The sequence below is a fragment of the Dromaius novaehollandiae genome, chromosome 26 (genome assembly GCF_036370855.1).
Source record: "Dromaius novaehollandiae isolate bDroNov1 chromosome 26, bDroNov1.hap1, whole genome shotgun sequence".
Taxonomy (NCBI): Eukaryota; Metazoa; Chordata; class Aves; order Casuariiformes; family Dromaiidae; genus Dromaius; species Dromaius novaehollandiae.
Genome location: NC_088123.1, coordinates 192,972 through 211,787, shown reverse-complemented (window position 1 = coordinate 211,787; position 18,816 = coordinate 192,972). Strand labels below are relative to the sequence as shown.

Sequence of the window (18,816 nt, the reverse complement as noted above, 5' to 3'; positions counted from 1 at the left end):
GGTTGCATTATGTTCAAAGGAGTTTACTCTTGCTCTGTTTCCAGATGTGTGAGTCCTAAAACTACAGTCTGCAAGAATCTAACTTTTGAAGACTAACTTTTGAAGTTTGGAGAAACTAAATTTATCATGTATATAATTGTAAAATGTTTTTCTCTAATTTATGAAAATGAAAAAAGAGAAATTGATCTTGTAAGAGTATGTGCAGTGTCTGAATCTGCAGCATGAAGCCAGAGTTCATGGCATGCCTGAGACAGCAGTTCTACTATGAAGAACAGTGGGAAAAGCCCTCATATTTGAAAACTTATTCACAATTAGGTTCATATAATCATCAAAAACAGAGACGAAAAGAGGCTTCTCAGAAATTGTTTAAAACCCGCTCTGAAATGCAGGACCCATGATACATATTTTATTTCTAAAAGATGTTTTCTTAACCTCTTAAGGACCTCCAGTAATGGAGACTCTATAATTTCTTCCAACAATCTATTCCAGCACTTTATCAGCTTTACCAGAGATGAAGAAGTCTATTCCTCATGTCTAACATGAGTCATCTGTGCTATAATTACAATTCAAGACATTTTTTGCCCTCTCCATTAAAGTCTCAAATTGCTTCACCCTCAAGAGTAGAGGAAATAGAAACTCCTTCAATCCATAACTGGAGCAAAAATTCCATGAATCATAACATGTAGTTTGTGTAGCATCATTCCTTGCTTCTTTCCACATGTCATTCTCTGATCAACCACATAAGAACATTTATTTTCTTCCATTCTGCAAGATCAGGTTACCATTTCTGAAGACTTCTTTCATACCTCCCTGTCTTCTCTTCTTTAATTTACACAACTCCATTTCTTTCAATCTTTCCACAGAGACCATGGAAAGCCTTTCGTCAAAATCTTTTCTGCAGCACAGTGCACAAAATCAGCTGGAACACTTTGCACTTATGTTTTGCAAGGTACTCTCACCTATACATTAACATATAGGCCAGAATGCTTGCCTCTTTATCAAAAGTCACAAAGGAGACATTGTAGTTATGGTATGCAGCTCTGGCCTGAGGTTAAACAAACAAGGTAACAATGTAAGAAACTGCTGGACATTGCACACAATGTACAGGAAAAAGTGGTTGGCCAACTCCAGTCTAGCACTGCTGAAGTAATAAAACATTAACGGGATAAACTGGCAGGCTAAATAGATGACAGGGAAGCATCAGGAAGTCCCCTTGGGTTAAGAATATCAGAAGAAAGAGAGGTGCTGGCTTTTTGAGGATGTTGAGTATCAGTGACTAAGGCCAAAATAACCAAAAAAGAATATAAAAATGAGAAAAACAGGGATGATGAAAGATTAAAAAGTCTGTGGGTTGCTTATTTGGAAGGGAGAAAAAGAGAAAAAAGGGAATTTAAGGTCAACCATGTGACTGGGACTTTTGAAAGGTCCCTGCTAATCAGCCCTGTGGCAGACTACCACAGCCTGATATAATAATAAACCTGTTGTTTTTCTGATGACACCATGTGTGTCCAACTGGCTTCTGTGGTCAGTAGCACTACGATGACCTCCCTAATGCTAGCAAGGGGACAGAGGCTGGACTGAACTGCCCAACAGACTTTATGTCCCCAAATACTTTTTGGAAGAATGAGTTGTTCCTACAACCTCTCACAAATATTTGTTGATTATTCTTGCTTACGTGCTGGACCATAACTGGCTTCCATCCTGTTTTTCAGACTCATTCTTCAATACATCAAGATGATTCTTATGTCTAATGCTGACTTTTACAGCTTCATGTCTACAAAACTAGTACACATACTTTTGCTAATGCATCGTAGGGAAAATATTCAAGTGAATTGGATCTGGGAGATACCTTTTCAGGACTCTATCAATATATCATTTAGTTTTAAAAGTGAACCATTTACACCTATTCTTGGATTATCCAACAAAGTTTGTACCAGGAAATCTGGACAAAATTTGTTTAGAATACTCTCATGTCAAGGTCAAAAGCTTTACTGAAGTCAAGATATGTCAGCAACTACTTCTCACCCATCCACAAGATGTGTTATCCTACCACAGAAGGAAATCAGATTAGATATTAACTACTTATTCTTGACAAATCCTTCATGGCTGCCACTCATCTGCTTGTTATCTTTCATCTGTATACAAATGTTCTGCTTATTTATTTCAGATTTCTTTCAAGGGTTTGAAGTTAATTGACTAGTCTCTAATTCTCCAGTTTCTCTTTCTTTTCAGTAACAGGCACTGTGTTTACCCTTTCCCAGTCTTTTGATCTGTCAGCTGGCAGTCACAAATCCTCTGAGATATCTTGATAACAGCTCTGAGATTACTTTGACCATTTTTTCACATCACAAGGCATTGAAAGCATAAGTACCACCAAAATTTTCCTTCATTTTGTAATCTGAGATCTTGCCATATTTTTCTAGTATTACTTGCAATAACCATCTGTTGCAGTTGACCTTTTTATTGAAGGCTGATCTCTGATAAACTGAGTAATGGCAAATATTTTCCTTTGTCATCTCCCTGCTATTAATGAATTCACAGCATAATTTTTTGTTACCTATATATCTCTTGCTGGTTACATCTTAATCTGTGTCCTGGCCTTTCAGGTACATGCTCTTCTTTTATAATCACTGTATCTAGAATTTAATTTCTGTATGATTTCCTCTAGCGGTCAATGAAAAGCTCATGATTTAGGCAAGCAAGTGACTCTGTTTACTGAAGATATATGTCAGAAGAAAAACAAAAGAATGATTCAAACCCCAGTTAATTCAATTAGTATGTTACTGTGCCCTTTGTAGGCCTTGACTCAGGTTGCAAAGGTCAGTGAACAGTTCTGGAATAGTATTGTCAGCAAATTCAAAAGCATGTTATGAATTGGTGATACTGTAGCAGAAACACAAATGTAAAACTTTGGTATAACATCGTGGAAGATTCACAGTTGCAGGGCTGCAGATGAGAATACCTGTGCACTACCATGCACAAGTCTGGTAAAGGACACAACTAAAGCAAGGCTCCAAATTCATGAAATTCCTCTCATGTTCTAAATCACGGATTGTTATAAATACTGAAATCCATACAATCACTACAAAAGAGCAAATGGAATATACATATGCAAACAATTACAGGGAGAGAGTTCACCTTTTCCTCCAGCTGCAAAAAATCAAAACAAACAAGGAAAGAGACATTGCAGGAAACACTGAAAATCTGTTTTATAGCATATAAAGTAAAATTATACATAGTGTTTATCAAGATCCGATGAACATTTTCTTCATACTGAGAAGAAAAGGTATTGCTTCAGTGGGGGATGGGAAATGCTCATATAGTCTTAGAAAGCCAACAACTCTGCAAGTTTTTTTTTCTGTACAGAGGGAATCACCTAATTTACTGTTTCATAAAAAAATATGCAGCAATCCAGTGGTGCATATCTTTTTGAAAATTGAGTCACAAATCTAACTGCTTACAGATAAGAGAATTAAGTGCTTCCAAGTCTCTAGAGCACTGCAACAAATTATATCAAGCAGAATCAAAAGTTATAGTGTTTGGAAAATGGCAGCTCTCCACACTCAATAAAATATTGTACAACCTAGCTCAATCTCCCGGTCTTCTTGCAGAGCACCAATCTGCTCTAAAAGTACCCAGTGCTTAGGTGCCTCATGCTTCCAATCCTCTGCGGTCTACACAGGTTACGTATAGTGTCAGGGCTTCAGCAGTGGTACTTATTTATATACACCTGTCAAATTTTTATAATTAGTCCTTGACAGAGACTAACTAGCATGACATGGTCTGGGACAACTAGTACTCTTCAAAAAATTCCCAAGAACAGTTTGGGATTTAAGCACTGGCAAAAATGAAATTCCAATAGTTTAAATGCCTCCCAGTTTAAATGCCTCCTTTGGAGGGAGAAGAGACATTAATAGTATGAACGTAGCGAGACTGTGCCAATTAGCTTGTTGACCTGGAACTGTTTAATTTAACATTATAAATATAGTCATAATAATTACAACTGTTGCTACCACTACCTCTAGGAACCTCTTCCTAACTTTGGATCTTATATGCAGGACAAAATGCAAACTCTTTGTTTAATGTCTTCTTTGGGCAAAGAGACCCAGAAATACAGCTGTTTTAGATCTGAGAACCATTAGTTGCATCCCTTCCCTCTACAGTTTTCTTAGCTATATGCCCTTGGAATTCATCTTGTCCTGGATTTCCAGAATAATATTTCCAGTTAAACCAGTCAAGGACAATATGAAAGAAAAGCGAGAAACCCAGGTTTAGTGAACTAATTTTGCATTTGTTGATGCCAAATCCTAGTTTGTTACAGACCTATGAAAAACAGAATCTGAATGGAACCTGTCCTGATCTGATCTCACCCCTTTTCGAAAGATTGGTTTGGATTCTGAAGGCAATGAAGAAAACTCATGGCAACTGACACGATAATGAAACTCAAAGGCTCTATCTAATTCTTCAGGAATGTCCATACTCAACAGGAAGGATAAATCTGCAACTATCACAAAATTTACTTAAGGAAGCTCTTCAAACCACCTCCAGTCTCTCAAACTTCTCTTTTCTCTGTCTTTTAAATCAATTATATTAACAAGAGCAGTTCAGGTTTGTACACACATTATGTAAGTGACATCAGTCTTGCCTTAAATTTTCCATTCCAGAAATTTACGTTCTAATTGCATCTTTCCTTCCTTTCATATTCTGAAGGTAAAAAGGGTAATGGATTTGTACTGCTTAACATTAGACACCTACCTTAGATAGTAAGTTAAGAGGCTACTGGGGTCTTCTTAGGACCCCAGTACAGTCAAAGCAGAAGGAGAGGCTATATATATAATCCGTATAAAGGATTATTTAAAATACTGATTGATACTAATTTCCACATTTGAATGACGCTCTGGAAAAGAATATTTTTCTGCCCTGACTAAATGGATAGTTTATAGACACTAGCCTGTTAACCTGGGAAATCAAATTAGGCATCTAATGTTGGGTCGTATGACTGTCCTCAATATTTATTTACAAATTCAGGAAGCATACTTCTTCCTTTTTTTGAAGTATCATATTACATGCACAAAAATTGAGATGAATAAAGTTTAAAAGAATAGAGTCAATCATTTGCAGTTATCCATTAATACCAAAAAGCTCATTCTTGTATCATCTTCATTCGCCTTCTAACTCTCAGCAGCTTGAACCAAAGTCTTTAAATCCAACTCTACAAGCTGTCTGTATCAACAAAGACTGCTTCTAATGTTTCTGTACTTTGTTTAAGAAAGAGCTTCTTAAAAGCAGACATTTTAATGTCAATTAGTACTTCTGTCTTTAATAAAATAGAAGTTGGAATTCCCTTTTGAGCTTTTCATGTGAATGCTACAGTATAGCAGATTTGGCATTTCTTTGATTTCAGTACTCCTGCAGCTCCAAAAAAGTGACAGACCCAAGAACATTAAATAAATTTTGGAACATATTATTAATTACATTAGTAGTTATACCATACTGCAGGTAGGTAAGCAGGTTACAGGCAGCAATTCTCATTTATCATTATTCTTTATTTCTTTAACTTACAGATAATTAAATGTATCATTAAATTTAAAATGGGATTCAGATGTTATGAAAATAGTTACTAAAATATTTGTAGTAGGGAGTTCATCCAACAACACATATCCAAATTCAATATCTTTCCTCCTACCATTTATAATCACCTGTTTTTCATATCAGTTTGATTAATAATGAGAAGGAATAATTAAATGCTCCCTTCTTACATAGGTATTCATTTTGTTTTAGGGATAACTTTTGGGTATCTACTACACACAGAATTAAAGTTTACAGTAGTTCTTCAGGTGTACTTTTTTTTTTCCAAAATGCAGGCACAAGTATAACAAAATAAAGCAGTTTCCTGGGTAAGAAAATGTAAATGGTTAGATATTTTTAATGACTTCTAGAACAGTCTACAAATGTCCAACTACGTTTTTTAGATAAGATGACAAAATGGTGACACATGAAAGAATATACAAGCTGTCTAATTAATAACAAATATTTTAAACATTTATTTGATGTCCATACAAAATACTTCTAGACTCAGTCTTTTAATTCTGTAGTAAATTTCTACAATAAATTTCTATAGTAAAGCAGTAAGTAGCAAAAGACAACCTGGCTAATTTTCACTTTTTTAATCTGCAAACACAGCATTCTTGGAAACAGACAAGGATTGGGCTCTTTTTTCCTGAGTTCAGCACCAGATTGATGCAAGGATAGCAAATAAGCGTGAAGCTCATTAGTTTTATGATATAAAATTCAATTTATTTCCCAGAATTATAGAATTAGCCTGGAAAAAGAAAAAGAAAATTTACAAAGTAAATGGGAAAAAAAAAACCAAACAACTTTGCAATCCCACAGTAAGTAAGAAGGCTTTCCAGTGTAGTAAATTCATTGGGTCTTTCTGACTAGCTAGAGGTGCAGCAATATTGCATCAGGCTCCCTAAGCTCCAAAAGCCCTAGACAAATGGTCACTGCAAACATGTATTCTGCACAGCATGACACATCCAAAGGATACTATTTGCAATATATTCCTGAGCTATCTATGCATAATAATGTGATGTAGATATAAAGTCACATCAATTTGTCAGACTCGCTGAAGCTATAGGCATGCAAGCATAAAGTATGTTTTCCAAGACATACTTGTAAGTTACACTGTCTCCCTCTTTCACTTATATCATGGCTCCATCTAATCCAGTGATATAGCCTTCTTTTTTAATTTTCCTTTATTTTTATTTTTTAATAAACAAGTGCAATTGGGGATTCTACTAGTTACTGTTGATTAGTGAGAATCTGCTGTGTAAACTATGACATCTCAGAATTTAAAACAGATTTTGCAAATGTGGTTTTAGAATTTGCAAACTGACTAAATGTCTGTATGTAGGCTCTACAAATTTTGCAACTTAAAGCAATGAGAAGAATTAGAAAAATTAATAATTTTTGTTCTGGCATGATGAATACATTTCATTAATACAATTAAAGTCTTACCTGGTCTGAGGGAGAACAGCATTTATTTGTCATTTTCATCTATAGAACAGAGATTGAAAAATACTCAGTTATTAATATTCTGATGCTAAAAGTTACTATGAGGCAATTAGCACTGACATAGTTAATGCGCACTGGTATTAGTACTTCAAAATTATAAGAAATTTTTACATTTCCAGTGCAGAAATACTAGATTATACTTATCCTAAGCCTAGAAAACAAAGGACTCAAAAGACAGGAAACCTTTCATCACAGTTTTCAGGAAATCCTTCATAAAGAACTGGCTGTATGAATTTACTTTGCCACTGTGAAAATATTATACTGTACTATAGATTGTTTAAGCAGATCTGTAAATTAGGCATGTGCTCAAGTACTTTGTGAAATGAAGGACGCAGCATATAAAACAGATTAAGGGAATTGTTTAGGATTTCCTTTTGTTCAATATAAAGTAACATATCTTCCTTTTTGCTCACAGTTTAGTCAATGAAGAGGTGTGCTGATTTTGGCTTTTCTTTGACAGTCATAATTGGCATAGGTGACTGCTGAACAAACCTTGACAAACCCTTCTTTAAAGTGAAACACTTCTTAACGCGAAATATTAGTAACAGTGAACTAAAGATATGGGATTTAGACATGAAAAGATTGAATGACTACAAGAAAAGACTCCCCTATATCTAGGGATAGAACCTGCAAACAGTCACAGAGCTGATGAGTCCTTCCAAACAATCTTATCATCACAAAGCATTTCCCCTCATTTTATAAAAAAAAGGAAAAGCTTGTGATAACAGACCAAAAGCTACAATTGCACACAGGAAAAGATACAGTCACTGGAAAAGAGCAGAAGAAATCCAAGGCTATTACCAGTATCCTAGCAAGAGCAAGAGATTTGCAAGACGAAATCTGTGGATAAACCTCAAAGGCAGAGCATGACAGTAAGAGGCCAACAGGCCTTGCATTATTCCAACAACACCAGCCTCAGCTCTTGTTGGGCTTGGTCTGGATCTGTCTTGGTATGTCTGGAGCTGTGTTACAGCTTGTTTAGCTATAACAATTATCTAAAAAGCATGAGACTCATTTTTTTTGAGAAAAGTGCAGTTGTGGGGTATAATGTTATATATATACATATGCAGATATTTGTAACTAATTGATAGCAATAACAAGTGCTTATTCTGTATGGAACCACCCTAAACAAAATGACCCTAGAATAAAACGCAACACAGAGGAATACAGGATGATAGCAAGGGCCTTGAATGTACACATGGAGGATGACACAAAGGCCCCAGGGCTATAAGAACTTGTCAGTCATAGGCCATAAGGGATCGTTCCCCCCACTCAGCTTTGCAACCCACTTGAACTGAACTGTGTATTTGAACCGTGCAGGTGTGCCAACTGAGGCCCTGCGTGATGAGGTGGCCAAAGCTGACCTGCCGGCTGCCTGGGGCAGCTGCCAGGCCTGGCTATCACCCTGGCAAGGCATCTGATGGTGCGCAGGGAGGGTCCGCCAGCCCCTTGGAGGGGTCATGCTACCCCAGAGGAGGAGTGGGGCCACCACAACAGAGGCAGGCCACAGACATCTGCACCATAGCTCAGGCAAAGACCAAGGATGAGCATTCCCAACATGCAGCTTCCAAGCAAAAGGGGAGCCTCCAGCAAGGCTTCTCCCAGCTCTCTCCCACAGCTCTTCTCACAGCAGCCTCATCCCCGGCTGCATGTCAGCACTGGCCTTGAGCACATGCAGCCAAATCCCTGGGATGGGGCGGGGGGTGGCAGAGGTTGTTGGCCACTCTCAGGGCCTTGACAGTAACAAACTGGCGGGAACCCAAGAAACCTTATCTGTAACCTGCGTGCTACAAATTAGTGAAAAGCCCGGTGTTACAGAAGGAAGCAGTCCTCACCAGTCTGATTTGGGGGATTGGTAGCAGGCTTAATCTTGGGCATTTGAGAAGACATAACAAAAAGGTATCTTAAATACTTTAACATCACCAGGAATACCATCACCCCCTGCCTATCTTCAGCTCCAGCAATTCTCCAGTGCTTTAGAGAAAAATATACACAAGAAGTAACTACTCAGAAACCAAGCCACGCACACAGAAAATACTATTTCCCTGCAGGTGACCACAGACACACTAAATTATGAGATCACTATAATATAATACAGTGCAAATAAACAGAATAAGCAGTGATCCTGTCTCCTTTCACCTTGTTTTCCAGTTAAATCAAACTATTTTAAGTTCTCTTTATAAAAGGAAGAAATTCTGTTAACTGACTTTCTACCTTACTATGTTCAGATGTGCCTGTGAAAATGTGTGTGAGACTGGCCATGCAGATTCTCTGGAGAATGAGAGAAGAGTAATGTGAAGAGCATCATCACAAACAGCATCGCTTCCAGTTATTAAGGGCAATATGGAAGGATGCTTTGGATTCCACAGCTATTCACCACATAGGCTTAACTCATTCTTTATTCAAAGCAGGGATGGTTGCAGCCCTGATGTAAGCGGGGCAAGGGGAAAGATCTCCTTCTACATCACATTGTGCCCCTATGTCACTGGACTGAGCAGAGGGAAGTATGCACTCTCCATACTGCACAGCACCATGTGTTCCCTACATCCCTCCACAGCTGGTGCATTGTGGCAGGAATACAAATGGAATTTGCTACACCTTGTTGGGAATGTATGTGTTTTAAACACTGTAGTACAGTAATGGGTGTTTGGAAGAGCAGGGAAGCTAAAACCAAAAATCTGGATCTGCAAAGAGTGCGGTGGCTGAGTCAGACAACTAGAACTGTTAAACAATCATAATTACTATACTGTGTTTAAATGAATGCATAGGAATCTGCAGGGGGCAGGAAGAGAATGGGGCTGCCATGACTCAGCTCCCAGGCTGGGAGTAACCTCACTTAGCTTTGGCAATTCAAAAAAAAAAAAAAAAAGTTATACATTTAATATATCAATATTCTCTTTCTAATCAGCAGAGACATATGAGGATCTTGACAGCTGTCTCTTTCTCTTTTCGCACAGCAAGAGGATCCTATTTGATTGGCTAAATTTAGCTGACATGATTCCTACCCTTACTGACTACCCTTTACAGTCTCAGTGGTTTGATCTGATGTACTTCCAAATAGGAATTCCTGCACTGAAAAACAAAAAGAAGTGGCAGAAAAGATACATTCTCTTGTGCTACTACCCCTAGACAGCAATAGAATGGTTTGTATAATCACTGAGCAATAAGATTTGTATACCGCTTCCTACAGGTTATGGACAAATAATGGATTTTGTTTTGATCTACATGCACCTCACATATTGGTTTGTAAAGAAAGAAAGGCCTACTCCTCTTTCTTTTTTATATGAATGTTCAAAGCTCGTATTTCATAAGCCTCTCTCTAATCAAACTGAAATTTCACTCCACTGTTGTAGATATACATGTACATGTAAGCATAAGAGAAAATGTTTAAGTCCTACAACACATGGAAATTAAATCCACTGTCAAAAGCATATATATGATTTAAGATTAATATCCTTGTTTTGAAGCCAAATTTTAAGTTTCTATCATCCTCCAATGAGCTGCTGGAATGATTTAAAAAGATCATAAATAATGGTTAAAGTGGAACAACTGCATCTTTTTATTCCTTATCTGCTTATGAACTGTTCATTTATTAAATTCGTTATTAAATTTGAAAAACACAACACCTTGAGAACACACTGCAAAAAAGAGAAAACCTTGAGAGATCTATAAATATAAGAAATAAGTTTCTATGATGCAAATGAATCGGCAACATCAACTTCAGGTGTTTCTACCTATCATGTCTATATTAATGTTTGGTGTTATGTATGAAAGAAAATAATTAAAGCCCATGACAAAAGCTAAAAACGTTTTATAGATAGCTATCTGAATGGTGCACAACAGAGGGGGGATTCTAAATTATTCCAAAGAATTGTCTCCTAAAAACATCTCCTGCACAGCGCTGTCACTTCCCTGCAAAGAACCCTCTAACTAAACAAACCAAACAGTAGCAGCGAGAAGCACATGCAGATCAAGTTGCTGCCTATGCTTTTTGATTCATTATGGCAGCTTCACTGCCAGCTTCTGTTCCTTTTCTTCCCTCAGTGTCTTTAACTGTACCTCCTTTTGTGAGAAAAGGGTTGTAAGAAGAAATAGATGGGAGGTGCTTACTCTCTGTTTTCTTCCTCCTCCAAAAGGTAAATGTGAAGATCTTGGAACACACTGAGGAGACTAAGGATTGAATCATAAAGGAAGAGGATAGGGAAGTTTCCCTTTGGTAGAAAAGTATGCAAAAAACAAGGGTATGGACAGAATGGTGAATAGTGGGGGGCATGGATCTTTAGAAAAAAATCTGTATTGCTTGTAAAGATGACAGTTACTGGCAGGTTTTCCTAACTCAGCATACAAGGGAAATATCAGGAAGGCAGGCTGAAAAGACACGCTTACATCTTTCTCCATGTTGCCATATTCGCTGTGCTTTTCTGTCTTATAAGAACTAACTGTCTCCAGGCTAATACCAGAATCATTATTTCTCATCTACAGAGTAACACTTTCTAGCTATGCTAACATTCAGTGGTAGCATCCTTAGGCAGTGACAACTCCTCACATCTTCACTATTGAAAGACAACTCCTCCCTTTCACTTGATCCCCTGAGAGCTTGCCTTTGCATAGAAGTTAGATGTTTCAGTACTTCAAAAGAGTAGTCTGACATTAGCAGAAGTGTCAGATTGTGGCAGAATTATTTTTGTATTGCCTACATTAGGACTGTCTTCTGGCATCAGCAGGGGATCTGGCAGAGAGCTGCCAACTGCTGAAAGGGCAAAGTGGCAAAGCATTACGATGCAGGAAAGACAGCGTGCATTGTAAGAGATCAATTCACCTCCATCAGGATCTCTTTAAGAACTAAAAGTCCAAAATAGATGATTCGAATGGTATGCAAACATGTACAACAAAGAATGTATACAGAAGAGGCACAGATAGGCACAGGTAAAGCAAGAATGACTAAGGTGCAGGAAGAGTTGCTAAAATCAAGAAGCATAAACATCATAGACATAGAAAATCTGAAAATATATAGAAGTAAAAGTGAGCAATGGAAAATACAGCAGAAAAACTTAATAATGGTCAGGTGAAAAGGCTGAAATTCTTGATGCCAACAGTCTTAGTAACAAGGTCCACTGTGATCACGTATCTAACAGAATTCATTTATCTACAGACATGACAGCATAGGACAGAACAGGAAATGAATAGGTTAAATATTTGGAGAAGCCAATGAACTCAGTGTTGGCATGTACTCATGAAATTAACCCTTGAGAAGTTAGGAAATTACCTGAACTCTAAACCCTAACCCTAACCCTAATCTCTGAATCCTGATTATCTTCAGAGACTCCTGGAGAATGGTTGAAATTTTACAGGACTAAAGAAGGGCAAATACAGGAAAAATAGTCTGAAGAATTACAGATACATAGCCTAACTTTGACTTCAATAAGATGATCATAGAAAAATACTGACCATTTGTGAGATGATAATAATGTAATAAAAAGCATTCTGAATAGATTTTCAAGAAGTCTACTGTAAAGGCCTTGCCCTAGGCACTGTGGATTTGAAATAGTCCCTTGGCCCTCCCAGTCAGGGAGCCTTCCTTTACTGCAAACTTTTACTGAAATTGCATTCCAGCCTCACATTCTGATCTTTTTGCAAAAGGTTTTGCAATAAAATGGTTTCTCACTGACTTTTACATCTGTTGTTCTGATGATTAGTAATTAGTTAAAATACTACTGTGGCCAGACCCTATTCAGTTGTTCCAAAGGCTGCACCTCTGTCACAGCCTGTTAAGCACTAAATCCAAGTAAAGATTTTACCCACTTCTAATATGATCTGTGTAGAGATTACTCTCTGCCTGGCTTAGAACACGTGAATTTATCACTGCTGTTAACAAAGCTTGATCAAACCCCTACTAAAGAGGAAGACACAAGATGCAGTATTTTCTTTACAGAATTCTATATTATGATAGATAACTGAAAAATGAAGATTAGTAAAAATACTCAGCAGATAAAATATTCTTGTAGACAGGTCATAACACAGTGAGGATACTATGTCAAGACACCTGCTACCACATACATTGCATTTCAAAGAAACAGACCAGAACCCTACCAGTAATAAAATATATTAATAAATACTTTGCTTGTACAGCCACTTTTACTGTCATATTCAGCTACATACTTGGAGTGACTTTAACTCATGGGATTTTTTTAGAAAGCAAAAGAATTGTGATTAGGAACTAGGAAGTGGAATTGCTCTAAAAATATTAAAGTGAACTTCTTTCCACTATTCACACAGCAGGCAATTATGAACATTCTTGAATAATGTATATTATTTCCCTAGAATTATCAAATAGAAACAATAATCTCTAAATTAGGTAATTTACTAAATAGTGCCTAGAAGGGAATATTTATAAAGGATATATCATAAGCAAATTTACTGATTTTGTCAAAGACCTCCTTAAATAATTTCAGACTAAAAAAAAAGAATTAATTTAATAGAACTACCATGATCAAATATCTACCATGATCAAGTAACTTTTGAAGACCAAAAAAGTCAAATTATTATGTAGTTTGATCAAAGATTGCTTAAACCTGATACAAATCCTACCCAATATAATCTGAATAACTAAGCATCGATTAACCTGGAGTACAAATTAAAGATATTTATCCTACCAGATCTTGGTTTATAGAAGATGCTTCAGTCTTAACACATCTAAAGAACAAGATTAAAAATCTGCCCAGGTAATTCTCTCAGAGCAAACTGTGCTTGTATTTTTTTCATCATTGATTTCTACCAGTTCATAAAGACTGGTATATATTTTCAATAGTGTACATTATCAAGTTGCCTATTTGACTTTATGTTCCCTTCCAGAATTTTCAATAGTTTCCAGTTGTTCTTTCTTGGAATAATAACCTGTTGTCCAAATAACGATTTTCTGTTTCTCTGGAGTTTATTTAGTACCTCTGTTTTCAATAACAAATGCTACTTTTGAATTTACAGGAATAATTTACACTGGCATAAGCACCTCTATACCTGTAGGCAAAAAGATGGAACACATGACTTTAAATAAACCAATTCCTAGACAAATTACAGACGTAAAAATACTGCCTCCCAATGAGCCCCTATAAGTTACACTTCACCGGTTACAAAATTTCCACATGCCTACTTCAAAATCAACAAATGCTAATTTCTGAAACCATGTTTTAAGCACACTAATTTCGAGAAAGTACAAGTGATATAATTGGCCCTATCCAAAGCTCCATTATATGATTAGAAAGGGTCAGTATTTTGCCTTGAAAGAATCTTTAAAATAATAAAGGCAACCTGAACTTCTATTTCTCTCTGTTTTACAATAGTACTGCAAGTCTTGAAAACTTCAGGACAGCTTTGATTTACCAGAAACCCTGTCTCTTCTCTTTCCTTTCTCCTTTTCCTCCCAATACACACACATTTGTTTTATATCGCCTATCTTAAATGTGAATTATTTTCTGTCCTTGGAAAATTAGAAATAATTTTAAGACAGCATAGACAAAAAATATGCAGAAAGTAACATACATTTTGAAGTGTCAAATCACTGATGTTAGTTGATATTGCTCTCAGACAGTCAGCACTCTCCTGGGCTGTATATAACTGAAGTATCCCAGTACTAACTCCATCGAGTGCCAGCACTTCAAATGCATTAGATCTGCAGTAAGAAGAAACATATCCATAAAGGAAGATATGTCAGTTTTCTGAAACTGCCCAACATTTTTCAGGGTTCAAGTGATCTTTACAATCTTTGACAAGTTTTGGGTTTTGACTTTACAAAGTAAAGGAAAGGTAACAGATATAACAGGTAACTGCTATATTTGTAGTACAGATTATTTATATGCTATATTGGTTTCTTTTCAGAACTAACCCAGAAGAAAATAAGATACTGACTCAAGAAAAATGCTCTATGTGGTTGCAGGGTTTCCCTGTGATTCTCTGATCTAAGGCCAAGTCCAGTAATGCTTAGTTTATGATATATGTCAAAATAAGCATTCAAAGTGACACATGGAGGTTACAAGGCATGTTTACTCATGACTTACTGAAAAAATTATTAACCTAACATTTGTCATTCATAGGCAGTTTGATGGTGCACATGAAGACTCAAATCTATATACTTGCTGAAAATGGTATTATAAAGTTCCCATCAAATACAATATTCACAAGACAGTATCCATATATATATATGTATATATACACACCCCTCTGAGATAGGAACGTTCCATTATCATGTATGTAGACAGTGGAGCATGGAAAAAAACTGAATCTGCTGCCATGAAGTTAACCCATTCACAATGCCTACTTTAGACATCAAATTTAAATATCAAAATTAAAATACATTTAACTGAAGCAGGAAATAGTAAATGCTCTCCACTGAATCCATAGAAGGCCCAGGATTCTAACTCATCCAGAACAGATGCATGAATGAATGCAATGTGAATGCCCTATTCAAGTGGCACAAAGTTATACAAATGGCTGATGAAAGATCACAGAAATAAACTCTTAAGCTAACAACTAATGCACTAGACAATCAACATAAAAACAAAACAAAACAAATTTTATTATAAAAATGAACTAATCTTTTACTGTTTGAAAGCATGATGCTGGCAATACTTCGGATGACACTACAAACTCCAGTTGTCACATCCTTTTCCTTATTAAAATATGGTAATCAGTTATAAAAGCCAGTTGACAGAGTTCTGAACGCTTCAGTCACAGGATATTTGCACAGAATCAAAGAACATGGTGTGAGGGATCCTGAAGGTCCTCTAGTCCAACCTCCTGGCTGACTGGTTTACATTACAATTCTCTTTTCAACGAGAGGACCAAAACTGGACACAGTATTATAGATGCATGTATTTGAGATGTGGCCTCACAAATGCAAAGCAGAGAAGAATAATCACTTCCTTCAACCTGCATACCATTTTATTACCAATGCAGCCCCATCTGTCTTAGCCTTCATCACTGAAAGTGCTTACAGCTGACCGCTGCTCAATGTGCTGTCCATTAGGATCCCCAAGCCCTTCTGCAGAGCTGTTCCCTAGCCAGTATTGTTGCATGGGCTTATTCTGACCCAGGTGCAGGACTTAGCATGTGTCTTTGCTGAACCTGATGAGATTCCTGTTGGCTCATTCTTTACCTTTTTGAGGTCTCTCTTGATGGCAGTCTTATCTTCAAGAATGTCTACTGCTCCCAATTTGATGCCATTCATGGACTTGATGAGGATGTGCTCTGTCCAACTGAGCAGATTACCAAGGAAGATGTTAAACATTACTGGCCCTACTACAGACAGCTGAGGAATAATACTTGTAAACAGCCACCGGATAAACTTTGAACCATTATCCACTGCCCTTTGAGTCTAGCCAGAATTTCATACATCTTGTAGTCCACTCATCTAGTCCATTGTCCTCAATTTGGCTACAGGGATGCTACAGGAGACTGCAGAAAGTCTTGCAAAAGTTAATATAACACCCACTGCTCTCCCCTCATCTACAGAGAGAGTTGTTTCATCATACGAAGCAATCTGGGTGGACAGGCGCAGTCCTGAGCCCCCAGAGTCTCTGTGAGGAACCTGTCAATCTCCTGTTCATCCTCCATGATGCTATGCAGCTGCTCATCTCCTTCATCTCCTCTTCAACTGATAGCTCAACCACCTCCTCCACTGACCTCATTCCTGGTCTCTAGCCAATGTGTCCCTGTAGCCTGTGACCAGGACAACTGCCTCCTCCCTCAGGAGCTCTGTCTGGTTTAAGGCCTCTGATGTGCCATAGGTAGTCACACTGTCTGGTATGGGGGACGGAGACCTGCAGTGCACCACCACCACCACCACCACCACTATGTTGACTTTAGCAGAAAGCTGGTTTTGCCAGAAAGCAGGCCCCTTTGAAGCAAGTGACTGAAACAAAACAGAAAAAGAATAAGCAAAGTTTACAGATGCCAACCAGTAAGTCTGTGCTGGTAAAACAGTGGTTTTGTTCTCAACATACTGAACTTTATTATGATTATTTCTTGCCTTTAATTACAGTAGTTTCCCTCTACAATTCACGTAACATATTGTTCTGTTTTACTCTGTAGTCTGAAAAATATAACATATATACAGAAAAAAGTAAAAGCAAATATGGAAGCTAAAAATAAAAGCTAAATAGAAAACTACTGAATGCTGAATTTTTCTTTTCTTTTTATGTGAAGTAATCAATAAATAACGCAAGCACAAAGACAGCATTGAAATTCAGGAGAAAATAAATCCTGGAGGCTTAAAGATCATGCCTTTCTCCATTTCTTCAAAGCATGGGCGAGGGGAAGAGGCACAAGTATGCGCCTACTCCTTTTAGCTAAGTTTTGTATTTAATGCTGAAAAACAGGTTTGAGAGATCTCAAGATGCTATGTAGTCATCTCATCACCACAAAATACGATTAGATACATCTTTTTTGGCTATTTTTTCCCTCTGTGGCTTCAAGATCATTGAAAGACAGAGCTAGAGGAAATTCCCATCTCTTCTACTTTTCCTGTTACTGTACCGATTATTGCAAATAGAACCAGAAATGAATGGACTTCAGTTCAGACACCCCCCAAAAAGAAAAAAACAGGAAACAGAAATGTAAGCAGTTACTTCTCCGAGAAAGATTGTGTGCTGGTGCTTTACTCTCAGTATCATTTCAAATACAGATGGGATGACATTATCAAGAATTTTACATAACTATTTTAAGTGACTACCAATGCTCATGAAACTCATCTCTGAATCAAGTAAAAGATAAAGTCCTTCCAAATACAGAAGTCTCCACTTTAATAGATGCATCAACTTTATGGAATTTTTCCCACTTTGCCATGATTGGAAGTATTCTTCACTACAAAGCAGCAATCATGTATAAATAGTCTTACTGAGGAAAGTATCACTTAAACTCCCAGACTGAGAAAACTGAAGGCCTTTTTTTCATCTTGAAAGACTGGAGTTGCATGATTTTCTCCAATGTAGCCTGTTCAAAGACAGCATCATTGTGGCTGTGAAGTGACAATCTGGAGGCAGCCATCCTTCTCCAACATTTAAAATATCTCATCTCTTCCTCAGGTGTGGAAGAAGGATAACAAACATTAATTGTTAGGCATGTGTTTCACACATTAAATGTAAGAGATCATTTTTGCTGATATGTGACTTCTATGGGGAAAAGTACAAACACTTCAGATGCAGAAAAATTTCTGATGAAAAGTCTTCTTTTAATATTTCATATTATGTTGTTAGTTTCTACAGCTTTCTCTCACTCTACATTTATGTAGTTGGACAGCTACTGAATCTGGCCATACTGTCTTTAACTGGACATTGCATGAGTGTGAATAAGAATTTTAGAATGTTTGCTTTTCCTAAACTTTAGGGATTTGGGCCACACTACCCTTACATTTCTTTGTTATTATTTTCAGCCTTTTATCTGTAAATTTTTGTTTGTTTGTTTCTTGTAAGCATAACCACTCAGGAGCATGTGGCACTGTTTTCTATACTCAGTCTATTTATATCCCACTTTCATGGTGAAATGATGGAAGAATCTGCATGCTGCTCTGTTTTGGGGTTTGTTTACTGCATTAATTTCTTTTAATAAAATAACACTGTTTCAGTGAGAGTGGCAGTCAGAATAACAGATAGGCATCGACAGACTTAAATTCAATTCCTGACTTTGACACTTCTTGGTAATTAATAATAACTAATACTAATAAAACTTAAAATGGCCACTGTGAATTTT

At 37.0% G+C, this 18,816-nt stretch overlaps 1 pseudogene; it reads right to left on the bottom strand.

Annotated features, from left to right (window-relative positions):
- Positions 1-18,816, bottom strand: part of LOC135323653 (gamma-2-syntrophin-like) — a 112,774-nt pseudogene that overhangs the window by 24,139 nt on the left and 69,819 nt on the right.